Here is a 23947-nt window from a genome sequence, read left to right on the forward strand (position 1 = left end):
GATTATGTTACATATATTTAAAATATGAAAGGACCTGCTCTAAAGTTGTTTAAAACAATTTATGATAAGAATCTGTACTAAGCATCAGTTCATTCTTATCTTTCTATGTGACCCAGGACTTCGTTACAAAATGATTTGGTTTTTCCTGAGATTTCTAATTACCTTTTATTTTCTTGTTAAAGAAGATTAATAAGCTGTTCAAGTACCCTCAATTTTTTTCTTTTTCTCAATGATAGTTTAGCATGGAAACTCTATTTTCTCAGAGACAACTTCCAAGAGTCTTCTCTCCCTGAGGACTGAGTGTTCTCCAGGCCTGACACACAGCTGCCATGCTGGATTTCCCTCTGCCGCAGCATTGGGGCAGAGACACTCTTTCCATAATCATGGCTTTCTTTCCACCTGGTTTTGCTAGAAATCACTCCCTTATTTTGCCAAGTAAATATTCTGAGACCGTGTATGTCTAAAAATATATTTTATTCTCCCACTTGATGGGCAGTGTGGCAGGATACGGAATTCTAGGTTAAATAAAATCCAGGTCAAAATAATTCTCTCTAGGAACTTTAAGGCATTGCCCCATTGACTTCTAGCAGTTGTTGATGCCAGCTGATTTTGTTACAGTGCATGCTATTTGCTTTGCTAATTGTTTCACACTGAAAACTGTTAGGATTCTCTCTTTATTCTGACATTTTTGAGTTGGATGAGATTATTCTTATGTGTGGATCTTTTTCCTTTCATACTGCTCAGCACTTGATGAGCCCCTTCAAACTGAAGACATTTGCCTTTCTTCAACTCCTGGATATTTTCCTCACAACTAAAAAATTTCTGCCCAATATTATATAGTCTAAGTCTGGAACTACCATTAGTCATATGTTGAACCCTGGATTGATCTTCTCTTTCTCATATATATATTTTTATGTCTGTCTATCTTTTTGCTCTATAGTTTGGAATGTTGCTTTCACTTCATTATCAATAGTTGTTATTGATTTTTAACATAATTTTTATTACAAGAGTTAATTCTTTGACTATTCATTTATTATATCACTCTAGTCTTGAACACAATGTCTTCTGAATTCGCTGTGAAGACATAATCAGATTTTTAAAAGTGATCTTCTATTTCCTGAAATAGCTCCTCTGGGGTCAATTATATTTATTTTGGTCCTTCTTTTACATACTACTCCTCTTCCTCACACATTGTTCACTCACATTCAGGAATAAGGGACAAGGCTAATTATTCTAGGTATCTGGTATGGTTTTCTTCTGCTGTTTTATAAGTCCATATGATCATTTCACCCAAAGGAACTCTTCCCTGAATTGTAAGGCTGATTGTTACCTTTGTGTATCTGGATGGGATGTATTGAACGACAGGTTTTGCTTTAGGGTGATCAGGGAAGAACAAGCTGCCTGAGTTCCAGGAGAAAATATGCTTTATTCTGGGACAGCAATATCCATCAAAAGTCTTAGGTCTCTATAGATTACTTGCTCTCTTTATTTACAGAAAGAGAACATTTTTCAGTTTTGCTTTGTTTTGTTTGTTTTTGGCTTTTGTTTATTTGTTTTTTAGTTTCAAGTAAATGCAATCTATTAGTTGTTCTATAAAAGGAGGCCAATAGAAGGGGAGAACGGAGCTGACTTCTGCAGCTCTTCTCTCGAACTCTTTTCAGTTCCCTCTTACTACTACCCTCTGCAACTATAGGCTCAGAGTGCAGAACCCCTTAAGAATTTCACAGGTAAGATCAGTTTCCACCTCTCCTATAAGCCAGACGGTGGCTTCCTCTGCTTTACTCACAAATCAACACATTTCAATTTTCCCTCTTCTTGGAATTTCTTGAAATAACTCACCAATGATCTCTCTTTCCAAAGTTATTGCCATTATGAGCTTATTCCTTTTTGTATTTTCTCAGCCTGGTCTTGGGGAATAAGGAGAGTCCATGAATGAGCAGTTTTTCCATCTTGAATCAGAAGCCCCCAGCACTTATTATTGGGGGGATGTTTAGACAAGAGGAAAACAGTATTTCCTCTCCCCCACAGCCAGAGAGGAAACATCAGTAGTGGTCAGCTGGGGAGGACAGTTGTGCAGCAGAATGGCTCTCACAGGAATCCTGAGTCATAAAGGCTGTGTGGCCACAGAGCACAAAGGCCAGGGTAGAAGACATTAAGAGACAATTGTAATTGTGTCAATTGTCTGGGTCAGATAATTGTGACTAGGTGAGTCAATTGTCTGCAGAAATGGAGGTCTTTTTTAAAGAGGACAGAAAACAGGGAATTAATTTCCCCAAATGGCCATTGCTTCCCTACTTTTTCTAAAAGTACTGGATGGCCTCTTTTTTCCCCAAGTAATTTACCTTTTAGACAGGCATCCTGGGGTTAGGCAATCAACTCTTCTAATAATTATGTTATTGTCTGGTCCTTGCTGCTCTAGCCCTCCACACTATGCTGACTTCTACCTTTTATGCATAAATCCCCCTTTCCCCAGGACTCGCTTTAGCTCTTTTCCCACTTGAGACACTGTTATCATGGCTATCCGCCTTCACAACCAGCATCTTTCTTTATAAGATAAGTATATTGAGCAGGACAATCTAACAATTGTAACCACCTATCCCCGAATTGGAGTGGACTGACCCTATAAACGCTAATTCTTCCTCATGTCACAGTCCAGTGCAGGTGGTCAGGATGTATGGGTGCACCCTATGTTTCAAACAGTCATTCAAGGTCCTAGGGTCCTTCATTCTTTAGGCTCCATACTTATCTGGCTCTGTGGCATTCTCTCTCTGTTGCCTGGGAGGGTTTCATGGACCAGCTCTAAAGTGGCATATGTGACTTCTGGCCACATTGATTAGTCGGACTCTAATCACTTGATCTCGCCTAATTAATTACAAGGGAGTCTGGGAAAAGAGCCCCCAGGAAGAAAAGAAAAATGTTGGTGAAGAAGCAGACAGTTTACACAGCAACAAATATTCTATTATGGTGTATAAGATAGGATATCATCTGACAATACTGATGATTTAAAAATTGTATATCACCCATATTCCTTGCTAGATTTTGAGATTTCTTTTCATTTAAATTTTTAATTTATTTTAGAAAGAGGAAGGGAGAAAGAGATAGAATCATCAATGATGAGAGAGAATCATAGATTGGCTGCCTCCTGCATGCCTCCTACGGGGATCAGGCCTGCAACCTGAGCATGTGCCCTGAGCAAGAATTGAACAATGACCTTCTGGTTCATAGGTTGACAGTCAACCACTGAGCAACACTAGCCAGGACAAGGATTTTATATCACTTTTTCTAAAAGTGTATCTAACACTTAACAGTAGTTGCCCAATAAATTTTTGATGAATGAATTGTGGTGCATTGAAGCTAAAAGAGACCCTAGAGATTTTCTAATCTAAGCCCTTCATTTTAAATGTAAAGAATCAGAAATCTAGAGATGCTAAGTACTTTGCCCATGTTCAATGGTGGGGCTGGGGCCCATTTATCTCAAATCCCAGATCAAATGAGACAATCTTTTTAAACCAACTTATCTCATTTCCCTAACCAAAGGAAACTCTTTTTAACCAACTTATCAGAACTTGCACATCTAAACAAGTATTGTTTGCTCCAAGGAAGTCTCCTTGGGAGTCTCTATAATAGTCAAATACTACTGCCATTTAAAAAATTCATGGCCCCCGCCAGTGTGGTTCAGTGTGTGAGCATTGACCCAGGAACCAAGAGGTTGCTGGTGTGATTCCCGGTTTTGGGCTCGATCCCTGCAGATTGATGATATTCCTCTCTCATCGATGTTTCTCTCTCTATCCCTCTACCTTCCTCTCTCTCTAAAAATCAATAAAAACATATTTTTAAAAAATTCATGGAATTTCATTTTAGGAATTGCTCTTATTACCTATGGCATTGTCTTAAAATCCCATTAATAGCAGCTGATAAATATTCTTTGGGAATAAATTTTATTTTGAGGAACTGTAGTTTGAAGTCCATTTGATAAAGGTGAGTGGAGGTGATCCAGCTATGTGATATTGGGGGGAAAAATACTGGTTTTGACTTTTAAAAATGAGACTGTGAATCATTTTGACACAGGCCATTTGCCAACCAGCTTGGGGAACAACTCCAAAAGAGGAGATGTATGGACATTTTGAGCAATGACATCATTGTTGGAATAAGTTCATGGATTCCTAAGTTGACTAGGTTGAAGAGAAATCACAGCCATCTGAAAAGTCTACTTCTAATTTGTATAACCCCCGTGTCAGAAATGCCTGTGTTGCCAAATGCCCATCTTAATGTCTAGTACCTTGAGATTCCACTAAGAAATTTAGACGACTTTTAGGCCCATACTCGCTCCTTATTCAGAAACCAGCCACAGGATGGGAGAAGGAATTATTATTAGAAAAAATGGACAAAAAGATTTCTGTATGAAATAGAAGAAAGCTGATAACATGATCCACCCTTTTCTTGGGAAATAGAAAAAAACTTAAAACAAAAGGCTGCAAAAAATTGACTGTGCATCCAAGTAACCTTTCAGTTCAGGAGCTGAGAGGATTCTAAGAGCAACCACATGCCCAGTGAGGCTCCAAGAAGAAAACTGTCCTCTCTCTCAACAGGCCCCAAATCAGGGGAGACCTTTCTTCCTTAGAGATAAACAAATAAAGCAGCAGCAGCAAGGACCCTTGATGAAAGTTTGCAACATAAAACAGCAATGCTCTGCAGAAAGTGTCCAGGGTTCTGCCTTAATTACCCTAAATTAAGCTGGGGAGGAAGGAATCCAGAGTTCAGAATCATTGCCTTTGTTTTACCCGCTGTATAAAAATTTAAACATCAGTCTCATTACTTTACACTCACACCTGGCCTGTTCTGAGAAGCTCCACGACATTTCTCAGACAATCCAATTTAAAGACTTTTCAATTGCATAATTACGCTCTTGTGGTAAATTATCATCTTAAACAAGGGCCCAGGTGGAAAGAAAAGGACTGTTGGGCATGCGCTTCCTGGGAAAGTGCTGTTATTCTGTCCTGGGAATCTTTTCTGAACTAAACATTCATTTTAGGAAATGGAAATGTGAACAAGTGGCTACAAAATACTTATCCAAGGACTCAACAAAGACCCCAACCTAGAACACCCTCAGCTGGCGCCTTCTGCACACACAATTACTTAACAAGAAACCACCACGACTCTTCCCTCTCACCCTTTTGTCAGGCTGAACTCAAATGCCTCTTGGAAATGGCACTTCCAAGGAAGGGGGAGACATGCAAATACACATGTGAACTGTCCAACCACAATGACCCCTCATATCTGCCTCACCCAACAGCTGAGCTTCTCCCCCCCCCCCCCCCCCTTGGCCTTTTAGATGACATTTAACTGAGGAAGTGCTGAAAGGGCAGTTATTCACAGACACTACCAGGGGGTTTCAAGTTTGACCTCCTCACAATCACCTACAGGTTAAATTGTCCTCAGTTAACAGTCAGTCAAAAGCTGGCTCCTCTGTCTGCCAGTCCTGCAAACTCCACCTGGGGCGAGGGACCCAGCTGTGCTCTATTCTGCCTCTCACATCTTCAAAACTAATAAAGCCTCAGCAATTGGAATTTAACTGTCAATTTTGCTGATGAAGCAGCAGGAAAATTAGGAACTATTTCCGAGCCTATGGCTGTGTTGGACCCAACAAATGCTAACGGGAGCAAAAAGGTGTGGCTGCACACTTCAGTCAGCAGCCAGGACCAAGGCTTGGGGAGCAGACACACTGGCTGAGAACGGGTCATTTTAAAATAGTCCTCTTGCTGTCTTAACTCCTACTTTAAAGGAGGCTTCTCTGATAATTGAGGGTTATTTAAAAATCTGATCTCCTTCGTTAAAATCAAAACAAACAACTTAGAAATGCCTCAAGCAGATTCCGCGGAGACCAATATAACCTAGAAAATGTAATAATGCAAAGCCTAGCAGCTGAGTTTTTATTTGTGCCTGGCTTCAGAAAGCCAAACCCCTAAGGGGTCTGAACCCAAGGTTCATTTGTTCTTAATAAGCTCACTTCCAGGGGTGCTGTCAGCCTCCGGCTAATGACACCACCAGCAGCTGGGGTAGCTGGATTCCAAAGAAGAGTGAGCATCTAATTGAGGTAAGAAATATAAGGGTGGACTCATGTCAGCGTTCATTAATGTCCAGACCCCACATCTTATGTTTTTCACAGTTCATTCAGCCTGGATTCTCCAGCCCCCGAAGAAAGAGTACTTCTTGGTGTTAATCAAGATGGCACCGGAGACGGAGACTATAACAAGCCCCTTCACCCACCATCCACAGACCTACTTGCGTAGCTGCTCAGAGAAGCTTGTCCTGGCCACAGGATACAGAGGCTGCTGCCCAAGGTCACATTGCAAACTGGTTGTCTCCTCCTGGTCATGAGAGTCTTTAACCCGATGTCATGAACTCACATTTCACACCCTTCCCAGGGAATTAGGTGTTTGCTCCCTAAGGAATTCAAGGCTCATAGAGTCCATGTGAAGTGAAGGATCTGCCCTCTGGTCAGCTTGGTCTTGTAAAACAACCATCCTAACAAAGGTCTCACTCAAATCACCTTTCCAATGCTCCCAGACTGAGTGGCTCAAGTGATCCTCCCTATTCCCTTGGTCAGACCATCAGTAAATAAAAGCAAAGAGTTTCCAAAATGGTGTCAGCAAAGAAACAGAGTGACGTTAACTGGCCCACAAGGGGTTGGTTCCTGCTCTAGATGGGCCTGCATTGTGTTTCCCTAACAGAAGATGAAGAGGGGTTTCCTAGCTGGGGACACGTCAACAGCAGACAGAGGGACATTCTTGGTAGAAACAGTAAATCTAGGAGGCTTTCCTGGTTTCTGGTCCCCCCCCTGTCTGCAGTCTAGTCCAAGTACAGAGCCTTATGCTTTAGGAAGATGGGGGTTTTGTTTTCTAAACTTGTAGCCTGAGCCACAGAATCAGATCTCCAGTTCAGACCTTTCCTTGGGTCTGGATCTACAGAGCCACTGTCTACTCAACATCCCCACTTAAACATTTCAAAGGATTATTGAATTCAACCCACCCAAAATTAAATTTGTGATAGTCTCCCCGAACCTGGCTCTCTTCCTGTTACATCTCCATGGATGACCCATCACCATCCCAGTCACTTTAGCCAGAAACTAGGAGTTGTCTTTGACATGTTTCTCTTCATCACCTCCCCCTCCCCCACCATATCCAACTGATCATGAAGTCCTGTATTTCTTATCTCCCAAATGTCTCTCAAATATACCTCCTCTCCATATTTACAGACATTGTCTTTCTAGTCCAAGCAACCTTTATCTCTCCCTCAGCCTGTTGTCATTGACTCCCCTTTCATCTTCCTACTTTCACCCCTGCTCCTTTACATTTAATTATCTGCACAGTATCCAGAGGGACCTGTTTGTAATACAAATATGATATGTTACTCTGGTATTTACCGTTCAATTGCTTCCCATCACTCCTAGGACAAAAGCCAAATCCTGAGCTTAGCTTACAACAGTGGTTCTCAACCTTCCTAATGCCGAGACCCTTTAATACAGTTCCTCATGTTGTGGTGACCCCCAACCATAAAGTTATTTTCGTTGCTACTTCATAACTGTAATTTTGCTACTGTTATGAATTGTAATGTAAATATCTGATATGCAGGATGTATTTTCACTGTTACAAATTGAACATAATTAAAGCATAGTGATTAATCACAAAAACAATATGTAATTATATATTCAATATGTGTTTTCTGATGGTCTTAGGCGACCCCTGTGAAAGGGTCGTTCAACCCCCAAAGGGGTCGCGACCCACAGGTTGAGAACCACTGGCTTACAAGGCTTTCCATAGACTGCCTCCTACATGCCTCTCCAGCTGTACTTGCTGCTCTCCAGACACACTGACTTTCCCTTGGTTCCTCAGAGGTGCCATGCTTACTTCCTCTCACAAGAATCTTATACCTACAGCTCCCCCTCCCTGGGTGCCTTCTCCTTCTACTTCACAGTCACTTTTTCAGGGGCTCCTCTCTGACCTCCCAACCAGGTCAATTCTCCTGTGACATGCTCTCATAAACACCAGGTACCTGCCTTTCAAAGCCCCTACCACAGTCTTCTTCTATGATTAATTGGTTAGTGTCTCTGTCTTCCAGTTTGCTGTAAGTCCATTTTTGCTCATTAAGGTATCCTCTTTACAATGATGCCAAGCTGGCATTCAAAAATTGTTGAAGAAATGTATTGAATTAAGTGCCAGAGGCAGTAAAGCAATGTCTACAGATCTCCATGAAGTAAGTCCATTTTTGCTCATTAAGGTATCCTCTTGCCTACCTGGCATTCAAAAATTGTTGAAGAAATTTATTAAATTAAGTGCCAGAGGCAGTAAAGCAATGTCTACAGATTTTTGAAGGAAAAAATGTTACGGCCCAAAATATTTAAGTTTTAATTTAATTGAAATGCTTCACACCCTCCTTACTTTAAATAATTAAAATCTTATAGTTAACATGAACAGGGTCTTTGATCACTACCCACTCCCAACACTATACTACACACACACACACACACACACACACACACTACTCCTTACTTAATAGAAATAACTACTGTTGAAAATTTGATGTGTATACTTTCAGAATTTTGTCTATTCCTTTAAATATACACACATGTAACCAGAAAAACACTTAATACTAGTTTGAAAGGATGAAGGGGTAAGGTCCTCAAGAATTTTCAATTTGGATCGGTTGTCTTTAACTTGGGAGGACAACAACAGCAAAAAACATTCCCAGATAATACAAGTTCTAAAAAAGATACACCACCCATGTACTCTTGAAAAACAGCTTTTGAAAACTCATTTCATCAAGGGAAGATAAAAATTGTGATAACAAAAGACTCATAGCTCATCTCCACACAGTTCAGATGCCAAAATTGTACTGTATGTGTTCAGAGAAGGTATGTGGTCAGAAGACCAGGTTTCTTTACAATGTTTCACACACCTTCTAGTGACAGGAAACTGGGTCTTGAGCCATCTACCTCAGTCCCCAGTGATTGCTAATTTTGTTTAATAATATCATAAAATATAATAATGCTGTTCCAGTCCTTGCTAATAATGATCAAACTCCATATGGATAGGATGCTGTCCCAGGGGAACTGCTAGAAAAATCTCTTTTTTTTCTCCACAAAAGCATAGCTGTAGTAAGAACATATTGTTCATTTCATTGCCAAGGGAATTGAGATAAGATTTGCTGCATTAAAACTCATACAGTTTTGTAAGTGGTAAAGAATAACAAGCCAGATGCTCTCTGTCATTTACACTTTATCTTTTATCTTTTTAAATCTAGTATCTATGAAAGTATCTGTGTGAATGGTACTTAAAAATCAATACACAAATAACTATGTTTTAAAATATATACAAAAATAAATGTACCAAAATGTTAACAATTGCTATATGTGAATTTAATTATTAACTCAAATATTTATTGAGACCCTGTTATATGACACTAGAGGCCTGGTGCATGAAATTCATGCACTTGGGGGGGGCAGTCCCTCAGAGTGGCCTGCGCCCTCTTGCAGTCCGGGAGCCCTCAGGGGATGTCTGACTTCTGGCTTAGGTGTGGAGCGGGGCTAAGCCGGCAGTCAGACATCCTTAGTGCTGCCATGGAGGCAGGAGAGGCTCCTGCCACCACCGCTGCGCTCGCCAGCTGTGAGCCCAGCTCAAGGCTTCTGGCTGAGTGGCACTCCCCCTGTGGGAGCACACTGACCACCAGGAGGCAGTTCCTGCATTGAGTGTCTGCCCCCTGGTGGTCAGTGCACGTCATAACGACTGGTTGTTCCACTGTTCGGTCAATTTGCATATTAGCCTTTTATTATATAGGATGAACAAGGGATCATGCAATGGACAAGACGAATAAGAAAGGGTAATAGAATTCTGGCTGCTTTATCTCTATTTTATACTCTATAATAATTTATACTTTCTACAAATTTGAACATTTCTCATATTTTTGGGTTCACTGACATTAAGCTCTTCATAACATTCTTTTATAGTATTCTTAAACTTGTTTGCATTGGTAATTTTGTCCTCTGTCTCATTCTTGATATATTTCCTTGTGGCTTCTGCCTTTTTAAAAAATATTTTTTTATTGTTTTCAGAGAGGAAAGGAGAGGGAAAGAGGAATAGAAACATTAATGATGAGAGAGAATCATCAATCAGCTGCCTCCAACCTGGGGATCCAGCCTGCAACCTGGGCATGTGCCCCAGTTGGGAATCAAACTGTGACTCCTGGTTCATAGGTCATCACTCAACCACTGAGCCATGCTGGCCGGGCCTTTTTTTTTTCTTAAGTAATTCTGCCAGAGATTTGTCCATTTCTTAAAGCTTTCAAACAAAACCTTTTCCATAGATTATTCATTTCTGTCTTTTGTTGATTATTTTCTTTCTTGTGTGTGTTTGGAAGTTTATTCTATTCTTTTTAACTTTGTAATTTGGATGCTAATAAGCTTGTTTATTTTCAGCCTTATTTTCCAATATGAACATAATAGACTATAAAGTTCCCTCTAAAAGCCACATATATTTAAGACTATAAATTTTCCTCTGAGTACACTATTACACATTTTAACATATAGCATTTCTTTGTTGTTTAGCTCCAAATGCAAAAGAATCCTGTAAGTAATACCTATAATCTGTACATTACTAGCATTTACAATCACCACAATCTGTCACAGTCCATATCTGATCTAAATTTTCCAATAATTCCCAAACAAGAAGCCATGGAATACTAATTAGCACTCAGAATATTATGAATAAGTACTGATTTGAGCATAAACTCTGTCTTTAAATCTGAATGCAAAGACTTACCAAATAGGCAACAGCGGTTCTCAACCTGTGGGTCATAACCCCTTTGGCGGTCGAATGACCCTTTCACAGGGGTCGCCTAAGACCATCCTGCATATCAGATATTTACATTACTATTCATAACAGTAGCAACATTACAGTTATGAAGTAGCAATGAAAATAATTTTATGGTTGGGTCACAACATGAGGAACTGTATTTAAAGGGCCAGAAGGTTGAGAACCACTGGGCTAAGACCACACAGCATTCATTCCCTGTGAAGTTGCCAGTCTATTAATTTGGTAAACAACCTAATCTTACTTTTTCTTATCTTGAATAAAAATTCTTTCCCAAGTATCCTTGGCAAGTCATTTTTCTGACTATCTCATGTTGTACATCTATGCATTTGTTGATGTATATGTTTTTCATAACCACTTGGCTGGTGCTCGGTTCAGCTACTGCATTGTGCTTTAATACACTTTTAATACCCATGATTTCTGATGTATGGATTATTTAGAAGTAACTGTTAAAGATTTCAAACGTGTGTCTTCTTATCTTTCTTGTGTTTAATTTCTAATTTGTTAGCATTGCAATTATTGCATATGATCTGAATAATATCAAATCTTTAAAATTTGTAAGGACTTGATGAACTACTTAGAATCCACTTTTTTAACTATTCCATGGAAACTTAATACAAATATACACAGGGTTTCCTCATAATGTGTAGAGTGTTCCTATGAAAACTTTTGCAAGCCAAATTGTGAAGCAAACAGTATCCCCTACTTTCTGCAAGTTCATGTTAAACCATTTTAATTTTATGAAAGACCCACATTAGTAGAGTAACACTTCTTTTGTAAAAGTGAAAATCCTTTCACTTTTGGTGTTGAACTGGCAGGGATTACACCGAGCCCCTGTTTTTTTGATCAGGTCCAGATCATTCTGAAACCAAAACAGTTCTTTCCTAATGCCTTTATATTGACACATACTGAAGCCAAGGAACCTCTACTGCATGGGGAAGCAGTCAATGCGATAATAAACAGCCCAAACTTTAATTCTCTGCAGATATATTATGCTTAGATCACGGGATAAGCATAGTCTCCTGTCCTCCTGATTCCACGGTTCTGGGAGATCGTAATTGTCAGACTAGCAAGGTGTTGAACTGGCAGGGATTACACCGAGCCCCTGTTTTTTTGTGTTTCTGAATAAAGATTCAGGCTTCAATTTATACAAAGGGAGAGTATATGGAAATTAAACACCACCTTCCTGTACAACCAATGGATCACAGAAGAACTCCAAAGGGAAATAAGAAATATATCTAAAGACAAACAAAAAATGGAAACACAGCATATCAAAACTTACAGAATGCAGAAAAAGCAGTTCTAAGAGGGAAGTTTATAGTGTTAACACCAGAAGAAAAACATCAAATATCTCAATAACCAACCTAACATTACACCTCAAGGAACTAGAAAAAGAAGAACTAAGCCCAAAGCTAGCAAAAACGGGAAATAATGTAGATAAAAGAGAGAGGACTAAAATAAATAAAATTATAAATGAAAACGGACACATTACAACACAGATATACAAAGGATCATAAGAGACTACTACGAACAAGTATACACTAACAAATTGGACAACCTGGAAGAAATTGACAAGTACCTAGAAACATAAAATTTACCAAGATTAAATCATAAAGAAACAGCAAATCTAACCAGACCAATAATGAGTTAGAAAATTGAAGCAATAATCAAAAATTTCCAAAGAAAGGAGAGTCAGGGACCAGATGGTTTCACAGCTCTCCCTATACACATATAAAAAAATAATAACTGTGAAGTGATGGACGTATTAACTAACCTTATTGTGGTAATCATTTTGAAATATATACATACATTCTCTCATAATGTTGCACACCGTAAACTCAGACAATGTAATAATGCAATTATATCTCAATAGAGCTGGGGCAGGGGGAGGATTTCTCTCCATGTTGCTCTGTATTGACATACAGTAGAACTAGCGGTAGTGTTATTTTTTCTAAACCATTCTACTATATAGTTATATATTTCTGGGTATTAGAAGGGTCTGATTCCTATATATGTACCTATTATCTTTCTTTTCGGTGACTCCCTCCTTCACTTGCTTCTTTATTGTCACCTACCATTGCTGTTTCTTTTTTGGTTTCTTCCTTAGACTCTCCCCAACCCCAGGCTCAGCACTGGGTATCCTTATGTTCATCTTAAGTTCCCAGGGCCTACCATAGCAGCTGAGCTGTAGAAGGCCTTGTGTGGTGGAGGGCGAGGGGTAATCCCATGGTTATATGAGTGATGGACGTCGGTGGTACAACTGGAAGATAGTTTTTCCTCACATGCATACAAAAAATTCCCCAGTGCAACAGAACACAAAGCCTCAAACTCCACCACTGAAGAAGCATGCTTTAAAATAGAAAGCCTGTTGTTTGAGATCTTTATTAAAAATAAAATGCAAGAAGACCAGTAGCCCCAATAAGAGCAACAAATCAACTTGTTTTCACTCATGGCTGCCTTACCTCTAATGACTTCAACTAATTAGACAACTGGGAGAGAATGATGAGCCTCAATTCAATTCACAACCATCCAAACAAATGCTTGAGATTGTTTGCTAGACACCAGGAGAATTCATAAATAGGCCAGATAACGTCTAAAGGCAGGGCCAGATGGGGTAACAGGCAGGGAGGAGCAGCCTCAATGTGTGTGTGGCGGGGTTGGGAGGTTTGCCTCGAAAGTTGTTTGAGGTTCAAATGACAAAATACGTAAAAGTCTTGGTGAACTAAAAAGCCCCCAAGCAAATCTTCGTGGTTGTTTTTAGTATTCTAGAAAGAAAGCGTTTGTGAAGTGCCAGAAGGAATGTCGCCACACTCAGGATTCAGGCTGGGGCTGACCCTGTTCAGGGACAGATGCAGGGAAAGCAAGGACCCAGGGTGTCTTTGAGAAGTTTCAGACTTTGTGCTTGTCGAAGCTGCCACCCTCCTGGTTAGCAATGGGCAGAAATATTCTTGTGTGATGCACGTCATGGGGAGCCATTACTACAAACCCACAAGAGCGCGCAGGCATCTTGAGTTCACTGGGTCGTGCTTCCTTCACACCAAGCTAGTTTCTGCTCAGAAACCTGAGCACCAAGCAGGTAAATCCCCACAAAGCCTTCCCCTTCCTTTTAAAGACACCGTAAGGAGCAATGCACCGCAATCAGCCCTCCAGGGCCCAAGGAGAGCTCTGCTTCCAAATGCTTACCCAGCACACCAGGGCAAGGAGGAAACAGAAGGCACAAAACCCGCTTCCCTATGCAGAGCTGCTCTGGGAATTTTCTCAGCTTCACAGTCCCCCACCCTTACAGCTCTTAGCTCATTTTTAAAAAGATAAAAGCAAAATGAACAGATGAGTCCTTAACATCCAATGGTTTATTTGTTCAACATGAATATAGGAGCTTAGCATAGATGGAGGGAATTAAACAAAAAGAGGCTTGCATTTGTATCATCCATTTGATGAATCCAATTTGAGTTCAAAAGCAGTGGGGGAGATGAACCACGACGGCAAACAGCATGAGAGGTCCAAACCCCCAAATAATGGGTCTTTGCCTAGAGATATGTATTCAGGGTATTCTAAGCAGGAATTTTAAACATTGGATACTGACACATTTATAAAGGTCCTTTTTTCTTATTTCCTTGTTGCTAAAAATTTCCTTTGCAAGGACCAAGAAATGCCCAAGCCCTGCCCAGGCAATCATTTCAGACCCTTCTTCCTGTACTGCCCAGCCCTCCCTAAGGAGCTCTGCACAGCTACACAGTAGTAAGTGGAAAAAAATAGGACAATGGCACTAGAGAAGTAGGTTGGGTGGGAATTGTAATAAAAATCTCATTCTCATGTTGTTTCCTATCTAGGTTACAATTAAACAAATGTAATGAATTTTCTGTTTTAGCCAGAAACACTTGCAGATTTAGCTTTCTGGAACAGACTCTAATTAGAAAGGAAGATGGGTACACAATTTGGAGAAGGAAAGAGAAAAAGATTTGAACTCAAGAGGAAAAAAGAAACTATGCACAAACTTAAAATGGGGGTTGGGAGAAAACGGTGACTTCATAAAGGCAGCTAGAGGCTACCTCCACTTGCAAAGTAGCCCTCACAAACCTAGTACATTTCTCCTGGAGCCCCAGCGTTTCAGAAGAAAGGTTTGGAAAATGCTGCACTAGGAGTCACAGCCCCAAGGGCAGCAGCTGTGCTGAGTGAGGCTGCAGCATCCTGACAAGAACTAAAGAAAACGGAAAAGCAGTTGAGAGCATGACCTTGCAAGTCAGATAAAACGAAAAAGAATGACCCTCCTAGATCAGACATAACACTTCCTGTATCCCATTGCTATAAATGCCACCTGCAGATACGAATGCAAATCCTGACACCCTGACTTACTTTGAGAACTAGAGCAAATAATTCCTCAGAGCTTCATTTATAATAATATGACCTACCTGATAGGGCAGCTGTGAAGGTCAAATAAGAAAGCACTTCAGACACTATATCTAGCCATCAGCACTTAATAAATCTTGACTGGTAATTATAATAATTATTTCTCATGCTATCAGGAACTGCAGCATGTTTGAAGCAAAGGGAGGAACTGTTTGCTTACCTTGAAGGTTAAAGCCTTATTTTCATCTATTCTCTGCTTCAACAAGTCCCATACATAATGTCATGGTCTCCCTCACTCTCTTTTTGTTCACTGACCTTTCCCACAAAGAGGTATCTACTCTTTTAAAAAAAAAATACAAAAATCAATTTTACTTCTGTATACTAGCAATGGACACATGAAATTTTACTATACAATTTCAATCACTCTGAAAAAAAAGGGGTGTATAAATACAAAAAATATATATACAGGATGCTTTTGATGGAAATGATGACACAATGATGAATAAATTCAAGGATCTAAATTGAGGCATCTATCCTGATGATCCATGATCTTTGTTTCAACCATGTGTCTACTGAGAGATGAGTTTCTGCTTTATTATTATTATTTGTTATTATTTTAAATAAAAGATAAAAGTTAAAGCCCCTAATACTTGGTTGCCCTAAGGAATGGGAATGAGGGCCCTAAAGTGTGTGGAGCATACCCACTCCAAGGTTGATCTTCATGGCATCCACTTATGTGAACATCTTCTCTAACATGATTTGTCAAAAATAAAAGTTTGCCTTAGCTATTTTGGCTCACTGAATAGAGCATCAGCCTGGAGACTGAAGGGTCCCGGGTTCGACTCCGGTCAGGGGCACATACCCAGGTTGCCGGCTCGATCCCCACGGGGGCGGGGCATGCAGGAAGCAGCCGATCAATGATTGTCTCTTATTATTGATGTTTCCATCTCTCCCTCACTCTCCCTTCCTCTCTAAAATCAATAAAGTTATATTTAATAAATAAAAGTTTGTCAAAATTATTTTAAGTTCCTTTTCTGAAGTTGTTCAAGCTCTTTGAATCCATCACTCCAAGGACACATGAGAAACAGTATGGGATGTCTGAGTTTGGCTTAATAATAAAGACCAGCTACAAAGCACTGCTCCTCCTTAATGTAATGCTTGCACTGAATTTTCAATGCCTGTCCTGTTACACATGCCCTCTGAGCACCAGTCTTATAAAGAATACTAGAGGCCCAGTGCACAAAATTTGTGCACGGGGGAGGGGGATCCCTCAGTCCAGCCTGCACCCTCTCCAATCCCGGACCCTTGGGGGCATTTCCGACTGTTGGTCCTGGTCCCGGGTGCCTGCAGCTGGCCCAGGTGAAGCCGCCTCCAGTCCCGGGTGCCTGCGGCAGTCGGACATGCCTCTCGCAATCCAGGACCATTGGCTCCTAACTGCTCGCCTGCCTGCCTGCCTGATCACCCCTAACCATCCCCCCTAACCTCTGCCTGCCTGATTGCCCCTAACCTCCTCTGCCTCTGCCTCGTACCCAGGACCCAGGCTTCCCTCCTCCGGCTGCCTGCAGGAACCCAGGACCTGGGCTTCCCTCCCTCTGGCCGCCTGTAGACACCCGGGACCCAGGCTGGCCGCAGGTGCAGGCGCCTGGGACTGGGGGCAGAAGGCTTTGCCCGGGCTGTAGCCGTAGCCACTAGTGCCCGGGACTGCAGGCGGGTGCCTTTTCCCAGGCCCAGCTTTGTCAGGAAGGATGTCCGGAAGACGTCTGGTCTAATTAGCATATTACCCTTTTATTAGTAGAGATTCTTGCTCTTCAGTGGGGTTCTATTGGTGCAGTTCATTGAGAATAGAAAACTCTTAAGAACCACATATTTGGAGTTGGAAACGATTCTGGAGATGGTAGATATAATCATTTTTAAAAGTAAGGCCCAGAGAGGTCATGGAAAGCAAGACCCACATATCTTATAGGGACGAAACCAAGATTAGAACCAAATCCCATCTCATGTTTAGGCCTCTTTTCAATATCCACATTCAGAGAATGGTCAGGATTTTCTACTCTCACCAAACACTCATTTATTCCCAGTTTGTTCATGGCTGCCTTGAAGGCAACCCGTAACACAATAGCTCTGGTTCAGAAGGGCGGGGGACTTCTTCAATCAGCAACTCCTCTTTTCCCAGTGTTACATCGGCACTGACATTTTTCAGAAAGCCAAGCTCTAGGGCCTCACATTATTCATCAAAAGGTAAATGGACAATTTGTATTGTGACCTACAAGGAAGGTTAAAAGCACAGAGGTATATTTTCTCCTGGTCTCTTCTGGGTGCTAATCAGCATACAGCCTTTGAACCCCAGTCATTTGTATTCCCGCAGGCCTCTGCCACCAGCTGTGACTAGAGATGTTTTGAATTAAGAAAGCTTCCAAGTTTTGTGTCTAAGAAGCAGGAATTTCTAGAAGCGAGGAGTCTGTTTCCTGAGGAGACCGTCCTCCTGATAGCCTTCTGAGAAGAAACCAGGAGGCCTTCTCATTGGGAGCAAGAAGAAGGAAGCCAAAAAAGACAGGGGCTTAACAGTTTTTGAGAAATTGACGCTAAGACAGGAAAGGCACAAGAGATAGGAGAGGAAGAAAACAACCACCGTATAAAAACAGGCAGAAAGGAGAAAGCTGAAAAGTAGAACTGGGAGCTGGTGAGGCTCTCAGTAAAAAGAACATTGAGGGCAGAATGGCAGGTGTTCCACAGAAGAAACCTTTGGTAACACCATGGGTCTGAGGCATCGCAGGATATGCTACCCCTAAATATACCTCTTTGGTATAAGGATTGTATTTGTTTTGTTTTACTTTTATTAGCCTTTATTTTATGCTGAATTTAATCCCGGGTCATAAGTTTTTGCTTCTTCAGTTTCTTCTGGGATATCTTTTTCTTCTGGGCAACCTCCTCTTCAGTTCAGGAACAATCTGCTCTTTTTGGTAGGATCATCTCCATGTGGCATGGAGGGCTCACATTTGATTTAAACTTATGAGCTCTATAAGTTTAGTGCTTATCTTCAGAGCTGTGTTCACCTGGATATGCTCAATGACCAGAGAATCTACATCTAAACCCTCAAACTCAGCATTACTCTCTGCATTTTCAAGCACGTGCTGCAAAAAAAAATCAGCACCTTGGGGGGACCAACAACCCTATGTCTAGCCCCATTGTTTAGCCTTGGGCACACCTAACAATTCCACCATTGTAACAATGGCACGGCACACCTTGCTTCTGTAAGGTGACATCCTTCAGATACTTGGTGGCTTTTCATATATGCTTAACCTTGAATCAGCACTTTGGGGGGACCAACAACCCTATGTCTACCCCATTGTTTAGCCTGGGCACACCTAACAATTCCACCATTGTAATGATGGCATGGCACACCTTGCTTCTGTAAGGTGACATCCATCAGATACTTGGTGGCTTTTCATATATGCTTAACCTTGATGGCATGGACTGCCACAACCAGCATGGCTAGGGTTCAGGATCTGAAGAAGGGGCCGATGCACAAATGAAAACACTAGACAAGAAATATGAATTATTAAGGGGTGGGGGCCAGGTAGAAACCTCCCTCTAGGAAAGGCTCACTGAAACCTGGCCTTGCTCACTTTTATTCAATTTTAGATCCACATCTTGCCCTCAGTAAAGCATGGCAAACAGGTAGCAGACAGACCGTCTCAAAGGTCAGTAAAGATCAGTAAAGATTTACTTTGAGGCTATCAGGAAATTGCTTCGAGCCATCGCTATACCTCAACACAGAACAACCGGTGTTCATCAGCCTTCCAAGTTCCTTGATGCACTCTCATGATAGTATTGACAATGGATGGCTTCCCGCAATGGACAATTTCATGTGTGTTCTGAAAGTGAACATGAAGATTTAAACCTCTTGATTTGCATGATTTTGTGGGATTTTCTGGGTCAAGGGAATGGTGAGTCATTATCAGAGGTCATCAGAAGCCGCTTTGAGGAAGAGCAGTATAAGGATTATCTTGAGTGAAGGCAATTGAAAATAAGCAAATACAAGAAAAACTCTCATCCTCCCCCTATTTATCCAAAAGCAGGACATGAGTTTGCAAAGGTGAACCCCCTCTCCTGTCTACCATCTGAGACAGAAGTTAAGCACCAGAGACAATTTATTCTCTTATCATCCCACAAATGGCATCAGAGGAATCTACACACACTTTACTAATCAGTCCTTATCCTCCATTAGATTCCCCATATATTTGCTTCCCACAATTTGTCACCCTAGAAACTCAAAGTCCTTTTCCTTTGTCTGGTCACCTCTCTAAAATGTATTGTTTTTTATGAAGCTGCTATATAAGTCCAAGTTCTAACCACTTTGATTTACTCATTGCTAGGTATTCTCATGTGTATTTGATCAATGAAGATTAATCTATCTTTTGTCAGTGTAATTTATTCGGCCCCAGCCAATGAACCTAACATGGTGCTATGGACTGAATGTTCTTGTTCCCACAAAATTCTTATGTTGAATGAATGTGATAGCATTAGGAAGTGGCATCTTTGGGGGTTATTAGGACATGAAGCCAAAGCCCTCACGAATGGGATTAAGGCCCTTATAAAACAGACCTTAGAGAGATCCCTCACTCCTTCTCCGTGTGAGGAAAACAGAAAAAAGATGGCTGTCACCAGACACTCAATCTGCTGGAGCCCTGATGTTGCACTTTCCAGCATCCAGAACTGTGAGAAATAAATTTCTGTTGATTATAAGCCACCCAGTCTATGGCATTCGGTTATAGCAGCCTGAATGGACTGTGACAGACGGATAGAGATAAAAAGAATGTTTCTCCTCCAATAGGTCACACCAGCTAGGGATGGTGGTCTAGCCTTCAAAAAAGAAGGGAATCACATTTAGACTTGCATGGTTTGACAATTCTTACCACCTCCCTGAGTGAGGTGCGATGGATGATGCAAGACATGTGGGGTTGCTTCCAGATATCTAAATAATCATGCTCAATAAATCAAAGTTAAAACCCCATCCAAATGTCAAATGTCTTTGAGACATTTTGAAAGATCACTAGGCTAATGCTACTGGAACCAGTTCCCAAGGAGGAGCTAGCTGTATCTCTGACCCACTCATAAAAGCAGAGGCAAGGATTACAGAATAGAAATTAGAAGGTTGCATTTGTAGGGGTTCAGAATGAGTCTCCCTAAGATGTGCCACTGTGGAATGTGAATTGTTTGGAGCTAAAGGTAACCAAGACTCTGCAGGCTCAAGAGAAACTTCTGTGCCCGCTGCACCCACCAACACCCCACCCCCACCCTATCTGGCACTACCTAGAAGAATTTAAATTAGGGGCCTTACTCATAATAAGAGATTATCAGAGATAAACATTTGGTTTATCTATATGGCAGGGCAAACTACTAATTACTGTGTTGTCCTGCAGTGATCGTCCTCCCCTGTGAAGCGCCAAGTTGCCTTACCTCGTGCTTAGCTCAGAATGCCATATATACCCCAATTTAACTTTCTGTCCCTAAACTTCTCATGCATGTGGGCTCTCTGACTCTGACGTATGTGGGTTCTCATATGTTTGTATGTCTGTAATAAAACTTGGTTATGTTTTGCTGTTAATCTGTCTCATGTTGATTTAATTATTAGACCAGCTGAAAGCACCTTGAAGGGTAGAGGAAAGTTTATTCCTCTCTCACACAGTAGTGACACACATCACTAAGATTGAGCTCTTATGGTCCCAAAGTGGAAAGCAAAGAAGTCTAGCAGGCAAGGCTTTCCAGAGCACTCCCTAGAAACATGTGGCTCACACACCTGGGGCTGTTTCCCTATCAAAAAGAATAGGAAATCTAAGAGAAAAAGCACAAAAGAATAACCTTCCTGGATCAAACATAGCACTTCAAATATTTCATTGCTACAAATTCTACCTACAACACAAAAGCCTCTAGCTGTCAGATTTTTTTATTCAATTTTCATTCCAAAAAAAAAAAAAAATAGAAAGAAAGAAAAATATTTCCTCCCATGTATCAATTCAACTTCTTGGACCTTTTTTTCCAAACAACTTGTATGTCTGAGGAATTTTCTGAATTCAGAGCTTTGGTTCATAATCCTCCCATCAGCAGGTTGGTTTTTTATATTTAAGCTCCATATTTTGTAGTTTTACCATTATACTTGTAATCCATTGCATATACTTAATCTAAAATCTTTAAAATCTTAAATACAGGTTTACCTATAGTGTTGAATGAAGAAACTTTTTAGGAGCCCCATTTGGAACTATTAATAAGAAATTAGGTATAATATGGCAGATAGTGACCGGCTGCCCCCAAACCACTGTGTGCTCCCTGTCATCTTGTGCTCTTCTCCTATAGAGCACAAAAAGCCAGAATATTCATCTTCCCAGTGTCCCTTACAGATAGGGGGAGCATATGACCCCTGAGGAGGTTTCCCCCTTCCCAAATACGAAGAGAAAATCTCAAAAGGAGAAGGATGAGGGCTTCTCCTCTTCTTCCTGCCTGGAATTCAGAAAGAGATGCCTGGAGGCATAGCAGCCATCTTGAAACCATGAGGATGAACCTAAGGATGGAAAGCAGGAGATAGAAGGAGACTGGGTCTAGTGCCCCTATATCCCACTGTACCAGCCTAGGACTGCTTGTCTATAGGCTTCCTGGAACAGGAGAAAAATAGACACCTTATTGGTTTAAGCCACTGCAGAGTAAAGAAAAAAAAATTGAAGGACTTTAAAATGGACCAATTGTCTTCAAAGGAAAGTGAGTCATTATCTAATGGCAGTGTGCTCTTCCAGGTTATCTGAGTCTATGGGGTCTCGGCCTGTTTCAGTGTTGGTGAGCTATTTCGCTGCTCTGGAAAGTATATGGAACTGCCAGCGATGTAAATGACTCTTGCCTGTAAATTTGCAATTGAATGTTGTTGGCAGAGGTGCGCCTGATCTCCCACAGTTTTACTCTACTAAGCAAATTCATTTTGGCATTCCTCCTTACCCATATAGGCCTCTGTCCTCTGAATTTTTCCTTAAATCATTTGTAATATCTTACTGGCTCCCTCTTAATTAATGAGTTAAATAAAACAATTGGTAGGTGTTCGTTCTACATTTGGATGACAGTCATAATTTTACCTTTCAAAAAAGGAGACATACTTTACCATGGGTTTTTATTACTTTCAGCCTTTCTAAACTAATCTTAAGTGATGTGTATACCTCACATGACTATATCCAAGTAAACTGGTATGCAGGTGGAAGCTGAAGCCATCACCAACACAGAAGAGCACAGCAGGAGAAATAGCTCATTCTAGCACACTCTGATCAAACCGGTGTCATCTAGACTGGCCATTTCCTATTCATCATCCCCCACAGCAAAGAATGAGCAGGGCTAGTTGCTTGAAAAGAGCTTACTTTCCTTACTGACTCCTGAGATATTGTGGCAGGAGAGGAAATTGGCTATAATAGTCTGGAAGAACCTGTGTGGCTTTTACGGATCTTGCTGGTGCTGACAATGGCGGGTTTGATTTTGCAGGAGCTGGTACACACTGAAAGAAGGAAGCATCACTCCTGCTCCATCCACTCTCTTTCTCTACCCACAGCAAGACTCCACAGGGAGAAAAAAGGTTAATTAGGTTCAGTCCCTCAGTCTCTGACATAGGAAAGAAAGGTCAAGCCCCCTTCTCCTTGTCCTCTGTATTCTGTGTCTCGCCCTCTATGGCCCCAGAATGTGTCATATCTTTCCTTGATAGAAATCCCCTGCGGGTTGGGGAATATGGTCGCTGGGATGGATCTCATAAAGCATCCAGCACACTGGGGCATTTAATTTGAATTAAATAGCATACTGGTAATTAAAATAAAAAATTAGCATTTTTCTTTCTCCCAGGGATTTTGTTGCTACAGTCCCTGGAGATGACCTAAGTTATATTCTAATAACTGTGGGGACATTTTTCATGAGACTATTCAACCATGTCATATTCCATCTGACCCGCACCATGATCTGACCTTTAGGAGGAAATGAATTCCACTGTCTATGTGTGAAGGTATATCCTCTTGTGTATTAACATGCTAAATGTTGGTGCTAGACCAAAGAGCACTTTCTAGAGATCGGTAAATGAGGGGCCAGAGTTTGAAAGTAATTATCTTAACATTTAAAAGAGAATATTTTAATAATGATAGTATTTAAGCCTAGACCTATTTGATCTAAAGGACAATAAACACACACAAAGACACACACACACACACACACACACACACACACCCACACACACTCACATACACACAAAAACTCCCCTGGTAGGAAGAATGTTTAAAAATTGTCCTCCCTCAAAGATTTGAATCCTATCTAATAATAGACAAACATGGTAATTAACCATACCTCTGCTACGCTTCCCATTGGCTAATCAGGGTGATATGCAAAGTAACTGCCAACCAAGATGGCGGCTGGCAGCCAGGCAGCTGAAGCGAACATGAGGCTTGGTTGCTCCAGTAATGGAGGAAGCCAAGGTTCCCCGCCTGCCACTGCTGGGCTCTGAGCTGCACTCTAAGCAACAATGTTTCAATTATAGAAGCTAAACAAACCCCAGATACCTGCTTTCAGCCAGCTGGCCTCTGAGCTGGAGCCGCAACAAAGTTTCAACTACAGAAGGTAAATAAATCCCAGAATAAAAAAAAAAGAAAAAGAAAAAAAGGAGAGACTAGGAGCTTCAGTTGCAGGCTTGCCCGCCTGAAAACAGCCCTCAGCCCCTCATCCAG

This window comes from Myotis brandtii, unplaced genomic scaffold (genome assembly GCF_000412655.1).
Source record: "Myotis brandtii unplaced genomic scaffold, ASM41265v1 scaffold536, whole genome shotgun sequence".
NCBI classification, from domain to species: domain Eukaryota; kingdom Metazoa; phylum Chordata; class Mammalia; order Chiroptera; family Vespertilionidae; genus Myotis; species Myotis brandtii.